Raw genomic sequence first — 13,827 nt, 5'->3', positions numbered from 1 at the left:
TATTTGTTGGCGTACCTTACTATGATTTGTGCACTTTTAGGCCACGCCCACAATGGAGGCCACGCCTCCAAACGAGGGCCCCCCTCAATTTCTTACCCCACTTAAAGCACTGCCCTTAGTATGGTGGTCAGTAACATGCAGGAGACTGCGGAGGGGGTCATTTTTTTAATTGGGAACTGATGTGCTTTTACTCAATTCGGGAACGTCACAAGCCAAATTTGTAGTATTTTGCACGAATTGCAAGAGATGTTTACAAGTCGACGGTTGAAGTGGAAGCTCGTATTGAGTTTGCTAGAGAGCGATTTGCCAAGCCTTCGATAGCTCAGTTGGTAGAGCGGAGGACTGTAGTGTTAAAATAGGCATCCTTAGGTCACTGGTTCAAATCCGGCTCGAAGGACTTTTGCCAAATGCACATTTTATTGAATACTTGGAAAGTAAAATACTTGGAAAGTAAAATAACAGACAATTTATAATTATATTATATTTCATCACTGAAAATAGATGCCTTTTGCTTTGAGGCTGTGGCCACGTTATTTTTCTGTCCGACACCAATCTTCGTTGGTTTCCTGTGAGGTATTTTGGATCCCCATCTCTTGCTATGAAATGACAAAACAGCAGAATCCCCTTGACAATCTTGATTTCTCAAGGGAAATGGGAGAACACTATACACCATCCAAGATATTAAAATATTGTCAAGGCCGAACACTGATGAATACTCTGAGGAGATGGCCTGTGAGGCGCCACCTTTCAACTTTTCCTCCTTTGTATGGTGGTCAGTAACATGCGGGAGACTGCGGAGGGGGTCATTTTTTTAATTGTGAACTGATGTGCTTTTACTCAATTCGGGAACCTCACAAGCCAAATTTGTAGTATTTTGCACGAATTGCAAGAGATGTTTGAATGTCGACGGTTGAAGTGGAAGCTCGTATTGAGCTTGCTAGAGACTGATTTGCCAAGCCTTCGATAGCTCAGTTGGTAGAGCGGAGGACTGTAGTGGTAAAACAGGCATCCTTAGGTCGCTGGTTCAAATCCGGCTCGAAGGACTTTTGCCAAATGCACATTTTATTGAATACTTGGAAAGTAAAATACTTGGAAAGTAAAATAACAGACAATTTATAATTATATTATATTTCATCACTGAAAATAGATGCCTTTTGCTTTGAGGCTGTGACCACGTTATTTTTCTGTCCAACACGAATCTTCATTGGTTTCCTGTCAGGTGTTTTGGATCCCCATCTCTTGCTATGAACTGGCAAAACAGCAGAATCCCCTTGACAATCTTGATTTTTCAAGGGAAATGAGAGAACACTGTACACCATCCAAGGTATTAAAATATTGTCAAGGCCCAACACGGCTGAATACTCTGAGGAGATGGCCTGTGAGGCGCCGCCTTTCAACTTTTCCCCCTTAGTATGGTGGTCATTAACATGCGGGAGACTGCGGAGGGGGTCATTTTTTTAATTGGGAACTGATGTGCTTTTACTCAATTCGGGAACCTCACAAGCCAAATTTGTAGTATTTTGCACGAATTGCAAGAGATGTTTACAAGTCGACGGTTGAACTGGAAGCTCGTATTGAGTTTGCTAGAGAATGATTTGCCAAGCCTTTGATAGCTCAGTTGGTAGAGCGGAGGACTGTAGTGGTAAAACAGGCATCCTTAGGTCGCTGGTTCAAATCCGGCTCGAAGGACTTTTGCCAAATGCAAATTTTATTGAATACTTGGAAAGTAAAATACTTGGAAAGTAAAATAACAGACAATTTATAATTATATTATATTTCATCACTGAAAATAGATGCCTGTTGCTTTGAGGCTGTGGCCACGTTATGTTTCTGTCCAACACGAATCTTCATTGGTTTCATGTGAGGTGTTTTGGATCCCCATCTCTTGCTATGAACTGACAAAACAGCAGAATCCCCTTGACAATCTTGATTTCTCAAGGGAAATGGGAGAACACCATACACCATCGAAGATATTAAAATATTGTCAAGGCCGAACACTGATGAATACTCTGAGGAGATGGCCTGTGAGGCGCAGCCTTTCAACTTTTCCTCCTTAGTATGGTGGTCAGTAACATGCGGGAGACTGCGGAGGCGGTCATTTTTTTAATTGGGAACTGATGTGCTTTTACTCAATTCGGGAACCTCACAAGCCAAATTTGTAGTATTTTGCACGAATTGCAAGAGATGTTTGCATGTCGACGGTTGAAGTGGAAGCTCGAATTGAGCTTGCTAGAGAACGGTTTGCCAAGCCTTCGATAGCTCAGTTGGTAGAGGGGAGGACTGTAGTGGTAAAACAGGCATCCTTAGGTCGCTGGTTCGAATCCGGCTCGAAGGACTTTTGCCAAATGCAAATTTTATTGAATACTTGGAAAGTAAAATACTTGGAAAATAACATAACAGACAATTTATAATTAGATTATATTTCATCACTGAAAATAGATGCCTTTTGCTTTGAGGCTGTGGCCACATTATTCTTCTGTCCAACATCAATCTTCTTTGGTTTACTGTGAGGTGTTTTGGATCCCCATCTCTTGCTATGAACTGGCAAAACAGCAGAATCCCATTGACAATCTTGATTTCTCAAGGGAAATGAGAGAACACTATACACCATCCAAGATATTAAAATATTGTCAAGGCCCAACATGGCTGAATACTCTGAGGAAACGGCCTGTGAGGCGCCGCCTTTCAACTTTTCCCCCTTAGTATGGTGGTCAGTAACATGCGGGTGACTGCGGAGGGGGTCATTTTTTTAATTGGGAACTGATGTGCTTTTACTCAATTCGGGAACCTCACAAGCCAAATTTGTAGTATTTTGCACGAATTGCAAGAGATGTTTACAAGTCGACGGTTGAAGTGGAAGCTTGTATTGAGTTTGCTAGAGAATGATTTGCCAAGCCTTCGATAGCTCGTCGCTGGTTCAAATCCGGCTCAAAGGACTTTTGCCAAATGCACATTTTATTGAATACTTGGAAAGTAAAATACTTGGAAAGTAAAATAACAGACAATTTATAATTATATTATATTTCATCACTGAAAATAGATGCCTTTTGCTTTGAGGCTGTGGCCACGTTATTTTTCTGTCCAACACGAATCTTCATTGGTTTCCTGTCAGGTGTTTTGGATCCCCATCTCTTGCTATGAACTGGCAAAACAGCAGAATCCCCTTGACAATCTTGATTTCTCAAGGGAAATGAGAGAACACTATACACCATCCAAGATATTAAAATATTGTCAAGGCCCAACACGGCTGAATACTCTGAGGAGATGGCCTGTGAGGCGCCGCCTTTCAACTTTTCCCCCTTAGTATGGTGGTCATTAACATGCGGGTGACTGCGGAGGGAGGCATTTTTTTAATTGGGAACTGATGTGCTTTTACTTAATTCGGGAACCTCACAAGCCAAATTTGTAGTATTTTGCACGAATTGCAAGAGATGTTTACAAGTCGACGGTTGAAGTGGAAGCTCGTATTGAGTTTGCTAGAGAATGATTTGCCAAGCCTTCGATAGCTCAGTTGGTAGAGCGGAGGACTGTAGTGGTAAAACAGGCATCCTTAGGTCGCTGGTTCAAATCTGGCTCGAAGGACTTTTGCCAAATGCAAATTTTATTGAATACTTGGAAAGTAAAATACTTGGAAAATAAAATAACAGACAATTTATAATTATATTATATTTCATCACTGAAAATAGATGCCTTTTGCTTTGAGGCTGTGGCCACGTTATGTTTCTGTCCAACACCAATCTTCATTGGTTTCCTGTGAGGTGTTTCGGATCCCCATCTCTTGCTATGAACTGGCAAAACAGCAGAATCCCCTTGACAATCTTGATTTCCCAAGGGAAATGAGAGAACAGTATACACCATCCAAGATATTAAAATATTGTCAAGGCCCAACACGGCTGAATACTCTGAGGAGATGGCCTGTGAGGCGCCGCCTTTCAACTTTTCCCCCTTAGTCAGTGCTTTAAGTGGGCCGGGGCCCCATCTCTTGCTATGAACTGGCAAAACAGCAGAATCCCATTGACAATCTTGATTTCTCAAGGGAAATGAGAGAACACTATACACCATCCAAGATATTAAAATATTGTCAAGGCCCAACATGGCTGAATACTCTGAGGAGATGGCCTGTGAGGCGCCGCCTTTCAACTTTTCCCCCTTAGTATGGTGGTCAGTAACATGCGGGAGACTGCGGAGGGGGTCATTTTTTTAATTGTGAACTGATGTGCTTTTACTCAATTCGGGAACCTCACAAGCCAAATTTGTAGTATTTTGCACGAATTGCAAGAGATGTTTACAAGTCGACGGTTGAAGTGGAAGCTTGTATTGAGTTTGCTAGAGAATGATTTGCCAAGCCTTCGATAGCTCGTCGCTGGTTCAAATCCGGCTCAAATGACTTTTGCCAAATGCACATTTTATTGAATACTTGGAAAGTAAAATACTTGGAAAGTAAAATAACAGACAATTTATAATTATATTATATTTCATCACTGAAAATAGATGCCTTTTGCTTTGAGGCTGTGGCCACGTTATTTTTCTGTCCAACACGAATCTTCATTGGTTTCCTGTCAGGTGTTTTGGATCCCCATCTCTTGCTATGAACTGGCAAAACAGCAGAATCCCCTTGACAATCTTGATTTCTCAAGGGAAATGAGAGAACACTATACACCATCCAAGATATTAAAATATTGTCAAGGCCCAACACGGCTGAATACTCTGAGGAGATGGCCTGTGAGGCGCCGCCTTTCAACTTTTCCCCCTTAGTCAGTGCTTTAAGTGGGCCGGGGCCTGCCGGGGCCGGGCCCTGGCAGTCTCCAAAAAGTGAGGCTGAGCCGGGGCCCTGCCGGGGCCCCCCAGCCCCACCACGCCATGGCAGGATGCATTATCCCGCCGCGGCCGCAGTCGCAACGAGAGATGCGCCCGCCAGTTAAACGTCAGGCAAGCTGACAGAAGTGCCAGACAGCCACAGCGTCGCTGTGACTGGCTGGCACTTCCGTCAGTCTCTGTAACTTTCTCTGATGACCCCTCATCTGAGGGGCCATCAGAGGAAGCTACAGTCCCTTAGTTCCCCTCGCCAGGTCACTGACCCTCAGCGAACCCGCGGGCTCCATGATCTAATATGTAGATTAGATCACGGAGCCCGCGGGTTCGCAGAGAGTGAAAGACGCCTCGGGGTCAGTGCTCTGAGCAGAGATCACTGAGCCCGAGGCGCCTTTCTCCTTTGGCAAGTCTTTATAAAAGATGCCTTCAACTGTGTACGTTTAAGCCATCTTTTATACACGTAGAAATATTTCTATGTTTATAACAGATGGCTTGAATCGTACACAATTCAAAGCAACTTTTATAAAGCTTTGTCGACGGACAAAGCCACCTTGGGTTTTGTCCGTCCTCAACGCTTTATAAAAGATGCCTACGTTTCAAGACGTCTTTTATAAACATAGACATATGTTACAAATGTCTATGTTTATAAAAGGCAGCTTGAATAGTACACAAACCATAGTAAGGTAAGCACACAAGTGTGCGTAACTTACTATGGTGTGTGCACTTTCAAGCCACCTTTTATAAACATAGAAATATGCAACATTGCTATGAATATAAAAGAAGGCTTGAAAAATACACAAACCATAGTAGTACGCAAACAAATATATAAATGCTCAAATACATTTATATATTTGTTTGCGTACCTTACTATGATTTGTGCACTTTTAGGCCACGCCCACAATGGAGGCCACGCCTCCAAACGAGGGCCCCCCTCAATTTCTTACCCCACTTAAAGCACTGCCCTTAGTATGGTGGTCAGTAACATGCAGGAGACTGCGGAGGGGGTCATTTTTTTAATTGGGAACTGATGTGCTTTTACTCAATTCGGGAACGTCACAAGCCAAATTTGTAGTATTTTGCACGAATTGCAAGAGATGTTTACAAGTCGACGGTTGAAGTGGAAGCTCGTATTGAGTTTGCTAGAGAGCGATTTGCCAAGCCTTCGATAGCTCAGTTGGTAGAGCGGAGGACTGTAGTGTTAAAATAGGCATCCTTAGGTCACTGGTTCAAATCCGGCTCGAAGGACTTTTGCCAAATGCACATTTTATTGAATACTTGGAAAGTAAAATACTTGGAAAGTAAAATAACAGACAATTTATAATTATATTATATTTCATCACTGAAAATAGATGCCTTTTGCTTTGAGGCTGTGGCCACGTTATGTTTCTGTCCAACACCAATCTTCATTGGTTTCCTGTGAGGTGTTTCGGATCCCCATCTCTTGCTATGAACTGGCAAAACAGCAGAATCCCCTTGACAATCTTGATTTCCCAAGGGAAATGAGAGAACAGTATACACCATCCAAGATATTAAAATATTGTCAAGGCCCAACACGGCTGAATACTCTGAGGAGATGGCCTGTGAGGCGCCGCCTTTCAACTTTTCCTCCTTAGTATGGTGGTCAGTAACATGCGGGAGACTGCGGAGGGGGTCATTTTTTTAATTGTGAACTGATGTGCTTTTACTCAATTCGGGAACCTCACAAGCCAAATTTGTAGTATTTTGCACGAATTGCAAGAGATGTTTACAAGTCGACGGTTGAAGTGGAAGCTTGTATTGAGTTTGCTAGAGAATGATTTGCCAAGCCTTCGATAGCCCGTCGCTGGTTCAAATCCGGCTCAAAGGACTTTTGCCAAATGCACATTTTATTGAATACTTGGAAAGTAAAATACTTGGAAAGTAAAATAACAGACAATTTATAATTATATTATATTTCATCACTGAAAATAGATGCCTTTTGCTTTGAGGCTGTGGCCACGTTATTTTTCTGTCCAACACGAATCTTCATTGGTTTCCTGTCAGGTGTTTTGGATCCCCATCTCTTGCTATGAACTGGCAAAACAGCAGAATCCCCTTGACAATCTTGATTTCTCAAGGGAAATGAGAGAACACTATACACCATCCAAGATATTAAAATATTGTCAAGGCCCAACACGGCTGAATACTCTGAGGAGATGGCCTGTGAGGCGCCGCCTTTCAACTTTTCCCCCTTAGTATGGTGGTCATTAACATGCGGGTGACTGCGGAGGGAGGCATTTTTTTAATTGGGAACTGATGTGCTTTTACTTAATTCGGGAACCTCACAAGCCAAATTTGTAGTATTTTGCACGAATTGCAAGAGATGTTTACAAGTCGACGGTTGAAGTGGAAGCTCGTATTGAGTTTGCTAGAGAATGATTTGCCAAGCCTTCGATAGCTCAGTTGGTAGAGCGGAGGACTGTAGTGGTAAAACAGGCATCCTTAGGTCGCTGGTTCAAATCTGGCTCGAAGGACTTTTGCCAAATGCAAATTTTATTGAATACTTGGAAAGTAAAATACTTGGAAAATAAAATAACAGACAATTTATAATTATATTATATTTCATCACTGAAAATAGATGCCTTTTGCTTTGAGGCTGTGGCCACGTTATGTTTCTGTCCAACACCAATCTTCATTGGTTTCCTGTGAGGTGTTTCTGATCCCCATCTCTTGCTATGAACTGGCAAAACAGCAGAATCCCCTTGACAATCTTGATTTCCCAAGGGAAATGAGAGAACAGTATACACCATCCAAGATATTAAAATATTGTCAAGGCCCAACACGGCTGAATACTCTGAGGAGATGGCCTGTGAGGCGCCGCCTTTCAACTTTTCCCCCTTAGTCAGTGCTTTAAGTGGGCCGGGGCCCCATCTCTTGCTATGAACTGGCAAAACAGCAGAATCCCATTGACAATCTTGATTTCTCAAGGGAAATGAGACAACACTATACACCATCCAAGATATTAAAATATTGTCAAGGCCCAACATGGCTGAATACTCTGAGGAGATGGCCTGTGAGGCGCCGCCTTTCAAATTTTCCCCCTTAGTATGGTGGTCAGTAACATGCGGGAGACTGCGGAGGGGGTCATTTTTTTAATTGTGAACTGATGTGCTTTTACTCAATTCGGGAACCTCACAAGCCAAATTTGTAGTATTTTGCACGAATTGCAAGAGATGTTTACAAGTCGACGGTTGAAGTGGAAGCTTGTATTGAGTTTGCTAGAGAATGATTTGCCAAGCCTTCGATAGCTCGTCGCTGGTTCAAATCCGGCTCAAAGGACTTTTGCCAAATGCACATTTTATTGAATACTTGGAAAGTAAAATACTTGGAAAGTAAAATAACAGACAATTTATAATTATATTATATTTCATCACTGAAAATAGATGCCTTTTGCTTTGAGGCTGTGGCCACGTTATTTTTCTGTCCAACACGATTCTTCATTGGTTTCCTGTCAGGTGTTTTGGATCCCCATCTCTTGCTATGAACTGGCAAAACAGCAGAATCCCCTTGACAATCTTGATTTCTCAAGGGAAATGAGAGAACACTATACACCATCCAAGATATTAAAATATTGTCAAGGCCCAACACGGCTGAATACTCTGAGGAGATGGCCTGTGAGGCGCCGCCTTTCAACTTTTCCCCCTTAGTCAGTGCTTTAAGTGGGCCGGGGCCTGCCGGGGCCGGGCCCTGGCAGTCTCCAAAAAGTGAGGCTGAGCCGGGGCCCTGCCGGGGCCCCCCAGCCCCACCACGCCATGGCAGGATGCATTATCCCGCCGCGGCCGCAGTCGCAACGAGAGATGCGCCCGCCAGTTAAACGTCAGGCAAGCTGACAGAAGTGCCAGACAGCCACAGCGTCGCTGTGACTGGCTGGCACTTCCGTCAGTCTCTGTAACTTTCTCTGATGACCCCTCATCTGAGGGGCCATCAGAGGAAGCTACAGTCCCTTAGTTCCCCTCGCCAGGTCACTGACCCTCAGCGAACCCGCGGGCTCCATGATCTAATATGTAGATTAGATCACGGAGCCCGCGGGTTCGCAGAGAGTGAAAGACGCCTCGGGGTCAGTGCTCTGAGCAGAGATCACTGAGCCCGAGGCGCCTTTCTCCTTTGGCAAGTCTTTATAAAAGATGCCTTCAACTGTGTACGTTTAAGCCATCTTTTATACACGTAGAAATATTTCTATGTTTATAACAGATGGCTTGAATCGTACACAATTCAAAGCAACTTTTATAAAGCTTTGTCGACGGACAAAGCCACCTTGGGTTTTGTCCGTCCTCAACGCTTTATAAAAGATGCCTACGTTTCAAGACGTCTTTTATAAACATAGACATATGTTACAAATGTCTATGTTTATAAAAGGCAGCTTGAATAGTACACAAACCATAGTAAGGTAAGCACACAAGTGTGCGTAACTTACTATGGTGTGTGCACTTTCAAGCCACCTTTTATAAACATAGAAATATGCAACATTGCTATGAATATAAAAGAAGGCTTGAAAAATACACAAACCATAGTAGTACGCAAACAAATATATAAATGCTCAAATACATTTATATATTTGTTTGCGTACCTTACTATGATTTGTGCACTTTTAGGCCACGCCCACAATGGAGGCCACGCCTCCAAACGAGGGAACCCCTCAATTTCGTACCCCACTTAAAGCACTGCCCTTAGTATGGTGGTCAGTAACATGCAGGAGACTGCGGAGGGGGTCATTTTTTTAATTGGGAACTGATGTGCTTTTACTCAATTCGGGAACGTCACAAGCCAAATTTGTAGTATTTTGCACGAATTGCAAGAGATGTTTACAAGTCGACGGTTGAAGTGGAAGCTCGTATTGAGTTTGCTAGAGAGCGATTTGCCAAGCCTTCGATAGCTCAGTTGGTAGAGCGGAGGACTGTAGTGTTAAAATAGGCATCCTTAGGTCACTGGTTCAAATCCGGCTCGAAGGACTTTTGCCAAATGCACATTTTATTGAATACTTGGAAAGTAAAATACTTGGAAAGTAAAATAACAGACAATTTATAATTATATTATATTTCATCACTGAAAATAGATGCCTTTTGCTTTGAGGCTGTGGCCACGTTATTTTTCTGTCCGACACCAATCTTCGTTGGTTTCCTGTGAGGTATTTTGGATCCCCATCTCTTGCTATGAAATGACAAAACAGCAGAATCCCCTTGACAATCTTGATTTCTCAAGGGAAATGGGAGAACACTATACACCATCCAAGATATTAAAATATTGTCAAGGCCGAACACTGATGAATACTCTGAGGAGATGGCCTGTGAGGCGCCACCTTTCAACTTTTCCTCCTTTGTATGGTGGTCAGTAACATGCGGGAGACTGCGGAGGGGGTCATTTTTTTAATTGTGAACTGATGTGCTTTTACTCAATTTCGGGAACCTCACAAGCCAAATTTGTAGTATTTTGCACGAATTGCAAGAGATGTTTGAATGTCGACGGTTGAAGTGGAAGCTCGTATTGAGCTTGCTAGAGACTGATTTGCCAAGCCTTCGATAGCTCAGTTGGTAGAGCGGAGGACTGTAGTGGTAAAACAGGCATCCTTAGGTCGCTGGTTCAAATCCCGCTCGAAGGACTTTTGCCAAATGCAAATTTTATTGAATACTTGGAAAGTAAAATACTTGGAAAATAAAATAACAGACAATTTATAATTATATTATATTTCATCACTGAAAATAGATGCCTTTTGCTTTGAGGCTGTGGCCACGTTATATTTCTGTCCAACACCAATCTTCATTGTTTCCTGTGAGGTGTTTCGGATCCCCATCTCTTGCTATGAACTGGAAAAACAGCAGAATCCCCTTGACAATCTTGATTTCTCAAGGGAAATGAGAGAACAGTATACACCATCCAAGATATTAAAATATTGTCAAGGCCCAACACGGCTGAATACTCTGAGGAGATGGCCTGTGAGGCGCCGCCTTTCAACTTTTCCCCCTTAGTATGGTGGTCAGTAACATGCAGGAGACTGCGGAGGGGGTCATTTTTTAATTGGGAACTGATGTGCTTTTACTCAATTCGGGAACGTCACAAGCCAAATTTGTAGTATTTTGCACGAATTGCAAGAGATGTTTACAAGTCGACGGTTGAAGTGGAAGCTCGTATTGAGTTTGCTAGAAAGCGATTTGCCAAGCCTTCGATAGCTCAGTTGGTAGAGCGGAGCACTGTAGTGGTAAAACAGGCATCCTTAGGTCGCTGGTTCAAATCCGGCTCGAAGGACTTTTGCCAAATGCACATTTTATTGAATACTTGGAAAGTAAAATACTTGGAAAGTAAAATAACAGACAATTTATAATTATATTATATTTCATCACTGAAAATAGATGCCTGTTGCTTTGAGGCTGTGGCCACGTTATGTTTCTGTCCAACACGAATCTTCATTGGTTTCATGTGAGGTGTTTTGGATCCCCATCTCTTGCTATGAACTGACAAAACAGCAGAATCCCCTTGACAATCTTGATTTCTCAAGGGAAATGGGAGAACACCATACACCATCCAAGATATTAAAATATTGTCAAGGCCGAACACTGATGAATACTCTGAGGAGATGGCCTGTGAGGCGCCACCTTTCAACTTTTCCTCCTTTGTATGGTGGTCAGTAACATGCGGGAGACTGCGGAGGGGGTCATTTTTTTAATTGTGAACTGATGTGCTTTTACTCAATTCGGGAACCTCACAAGCCAAATTTGTAGTATTTTGCACGAATTGCAAGAGATGTTTGAATGTCGACGGTTGAAGTGGAAGCTCGTATTGAGCTTGCTAGAGACTGATTTGCCAAGCCTTCGATAGCTCAGTTGGTAGAGCGGAGGACTGTAGTGGTAAAACAGGCATCCTTAGGTCGCTGGTTCAAATCCGGCTCGAAGGACTTTTGCCAAATGCAAATTTTATTGAATACTTGGAAAGTAAAATACTTGGAAAATAAAATAACAGACAATTTATAATTATATTATATTTCATCACTGAAAATAGATGCCTTTTGCTTTGAGGCTGTGGCCACATTATTTTTCTGTCCAACACCAATCTTCTTTGGTTTCCTGTGAGGTGTTTTTTTGATCCCCATCTCTTGCTATGAACTGGCAAAACAGCATAATCCCCTTGACAATCTTGATTTCTCAAGGGAAATGAGAGAACACTATACACCATCCAAGATATTAAAATATTGTCAAGGCCCAACGCGGCTGAATACTCCGAGGAGATGGCCTGTGAGGTGGCGCCTTTCAACTTTTCCCCCTTAGTATGGTGGTCAGTAACATGCGGGAGACTGCGGAGGGGGTCATTTTTTTAATTGGGAACTGATGTGCTTTTACTCAATTCGGGAACCTCACAAGCCAAATTTGTAGTATTTTGCACGAATTGCAAGAGATGTTTACAAGTCGATGGTTGAAGTGGAAGCTCGTATTGAGTTTGCTAGAGAATGATTTGCCAAGCCTTCGATAGCTCAGTTGGTAGAGCAACAGGCATCCTTAGGTCGCTGGTTCAAATCCGGCTCGAAGGACTTTTTCCAAATGCAAATTTTATTGAATACTTGGAAAGTAAAATACTTGGAAAGTAAAATAACAGACAATTTATAATTATATTATATTTCATCACTGAAAATAGATGCCTTTTGCTTTGAGGCTGTGGCCACGTTATTTTTCTGTCCGACACCAATCTTGGTTGGTTTCCTGTGAGGTGTTTTGGATCTCCATCTCTTGCTATGAACTGACAAAACAGCAGAATCCCCTTGACAATCTTGATTTCTCAAGGGAAATGGGAGAACACCATACACCATCCAAGATATTAAAATATTGTCAAGGCCGAACACTGATGAATACTCTGAGGAGATGGCCTGTGAGGCGCAGCCTTTCAACTTTTCCTCCTTAGTATGGTGGTCAGTAACATGCGGGAGACTGCGGAGGCGGTCATTTCTTTAATTGGGAACTGATGTGCTTTTACTCAATTCGGGAACCTCACAAGCCAAATTTGTAGTATTTTGCACGAATTGCAAGAGATGTTTGCATGTCGACGGTTGAAGTGGAATCTCGAATTGAGCTTGCTAGAGAACGGTTTGCCAAGCCTTCGATAGCTCAGTTGGTAGAGGGGAGGACTGTAGTGGTAAAACAGGCATCCTTAGGTCGCTGGTTCAAATCCGGCTCGAAGGACTTTTGCCAAATGCAAATTTTATTGAATACTTGGAAAGTAAAATACTTGGAAAATAACATAACAGACAATTTATAATTATATTATATTTCATCACTGAAAATAGATGCCTTTTGCTTTGAGGCTGTGGCCACATTATTTTTCTGTCCAACACCAATCTTCTTTGGTTTCCTGTGAGGTGTTTTTTTGATCCCCATCTCTTGCTATGAACTGGCAAAACAGCATAATCCCCTTGACAATCTTGATTTCTCAAGGAAAATGAGAGAACACTATACACCATCCAAGATATTAAAATATTGTCAAGGCCCAACGCGGCTGAATACTCCGAGGAGATGGCCTGTGAGGTGGCGCCTTTCAACTTTTCCCCCTTAGTATGGTGGTCAGTAACATGCGGGAGACTGCGGAGGGGGTCATTTTTTTAATTGGGAACTGATGTGCTTTTACTCAATTCGGAAACCTCACAAGCCAAATTTGTAGTATTTTGCACGAATTGCAAGAGATGTTTACAAGTCGACGGTTGAAGTGGAAGCTCGTATTGAGTTTGCTAGAGAATGATTTGCCAAGCCTTCGATAGCTCAGTTGGTAGAGGGGAGGACTGTAGTGGTAAAACAGGCATCCTTAGGTTGATGGTTCAAATACGGCTCGAAGGACTTTTGCCAAATGCAAATTTTATTGAATACTTGGAAAGTAAAATACTTGGAAAATAACATAACAGACAATTTATAATTAGATTATATTTCATCACTGAAAATAGATGCCTTTTGCTTTGAGGCTGTGGCCATATTATTTTTCTGTCCAACATCAATCTTCTTTGGTTTACTGTGAGGTGTTTTGGAT

General features: G+C 42.4%; 3 non-coding genes across 3 annotated transcripts; all 3 read left to right on the top strand.

The window, feature by feature from the left end:
* The first annotated feature begins 957 nt into the window (after positions 1–957).
* Positions 958–1,043, top strand: TRNAY-GUA (transfer RNA tyrosine (anticodon GUA)). The gene is given in 2 exon segments: positions 958–994; positions 1,008–1,043. It is a non-coding gene; the product is annotated as a tRNA-Tyr (tRNA).
* A 560-nt stretch (positions 1,044–1,603) lies between these two features.
* TRNAY-GUA (transfer RNA tyrosine (anticodon GUA)) lies at positions 1,604–1,689 on the top strand. The gene is given in 2 exon segments: positions 1,604–1,640; positions 1,654–1,689. It is a non-coding gene; the product is annotated as a tRNA-Tyr (tRNA).
* A 9,941-nt stretch (positions 1,690–11,630) lies between these two features.
* TRNAY-GUA (transfer RNA tyrosine (anticodon GUA)) lies at positions 11,631–11,716 on the top strand. The gene is given in 2 exon segments: positions 11,631–11,667; positions 11,681–11,716. It is a non-coding gene; the product is annotated as a tRNA-Tyr (tRNA).
* The last annotated feature ends 2,111 nt before the right edge of the window (positions 11,717–13,827 follow it).

Source organism: Ambystoma mexicanum, chromosome 1p (assembly GCF_040938575.1).
Source record: "Ambystoma mexicanum isolate Mex_15411 chromosome 1p, UKY_AmexF1_1, whole genome shotgun sequence".
NCBI classification, from domain to species: Eukaryota; Metazoa; Chordata; class Amphibia; order Caudata; family Ambystomatidae; genus Ambystoma; species Ambystoma mexicanum.
The sequence above is the reverse complement of the archived record's forward strand: the minus strand, read 5'-3'. Positions and strand labels throughout refer to the sequence as shown.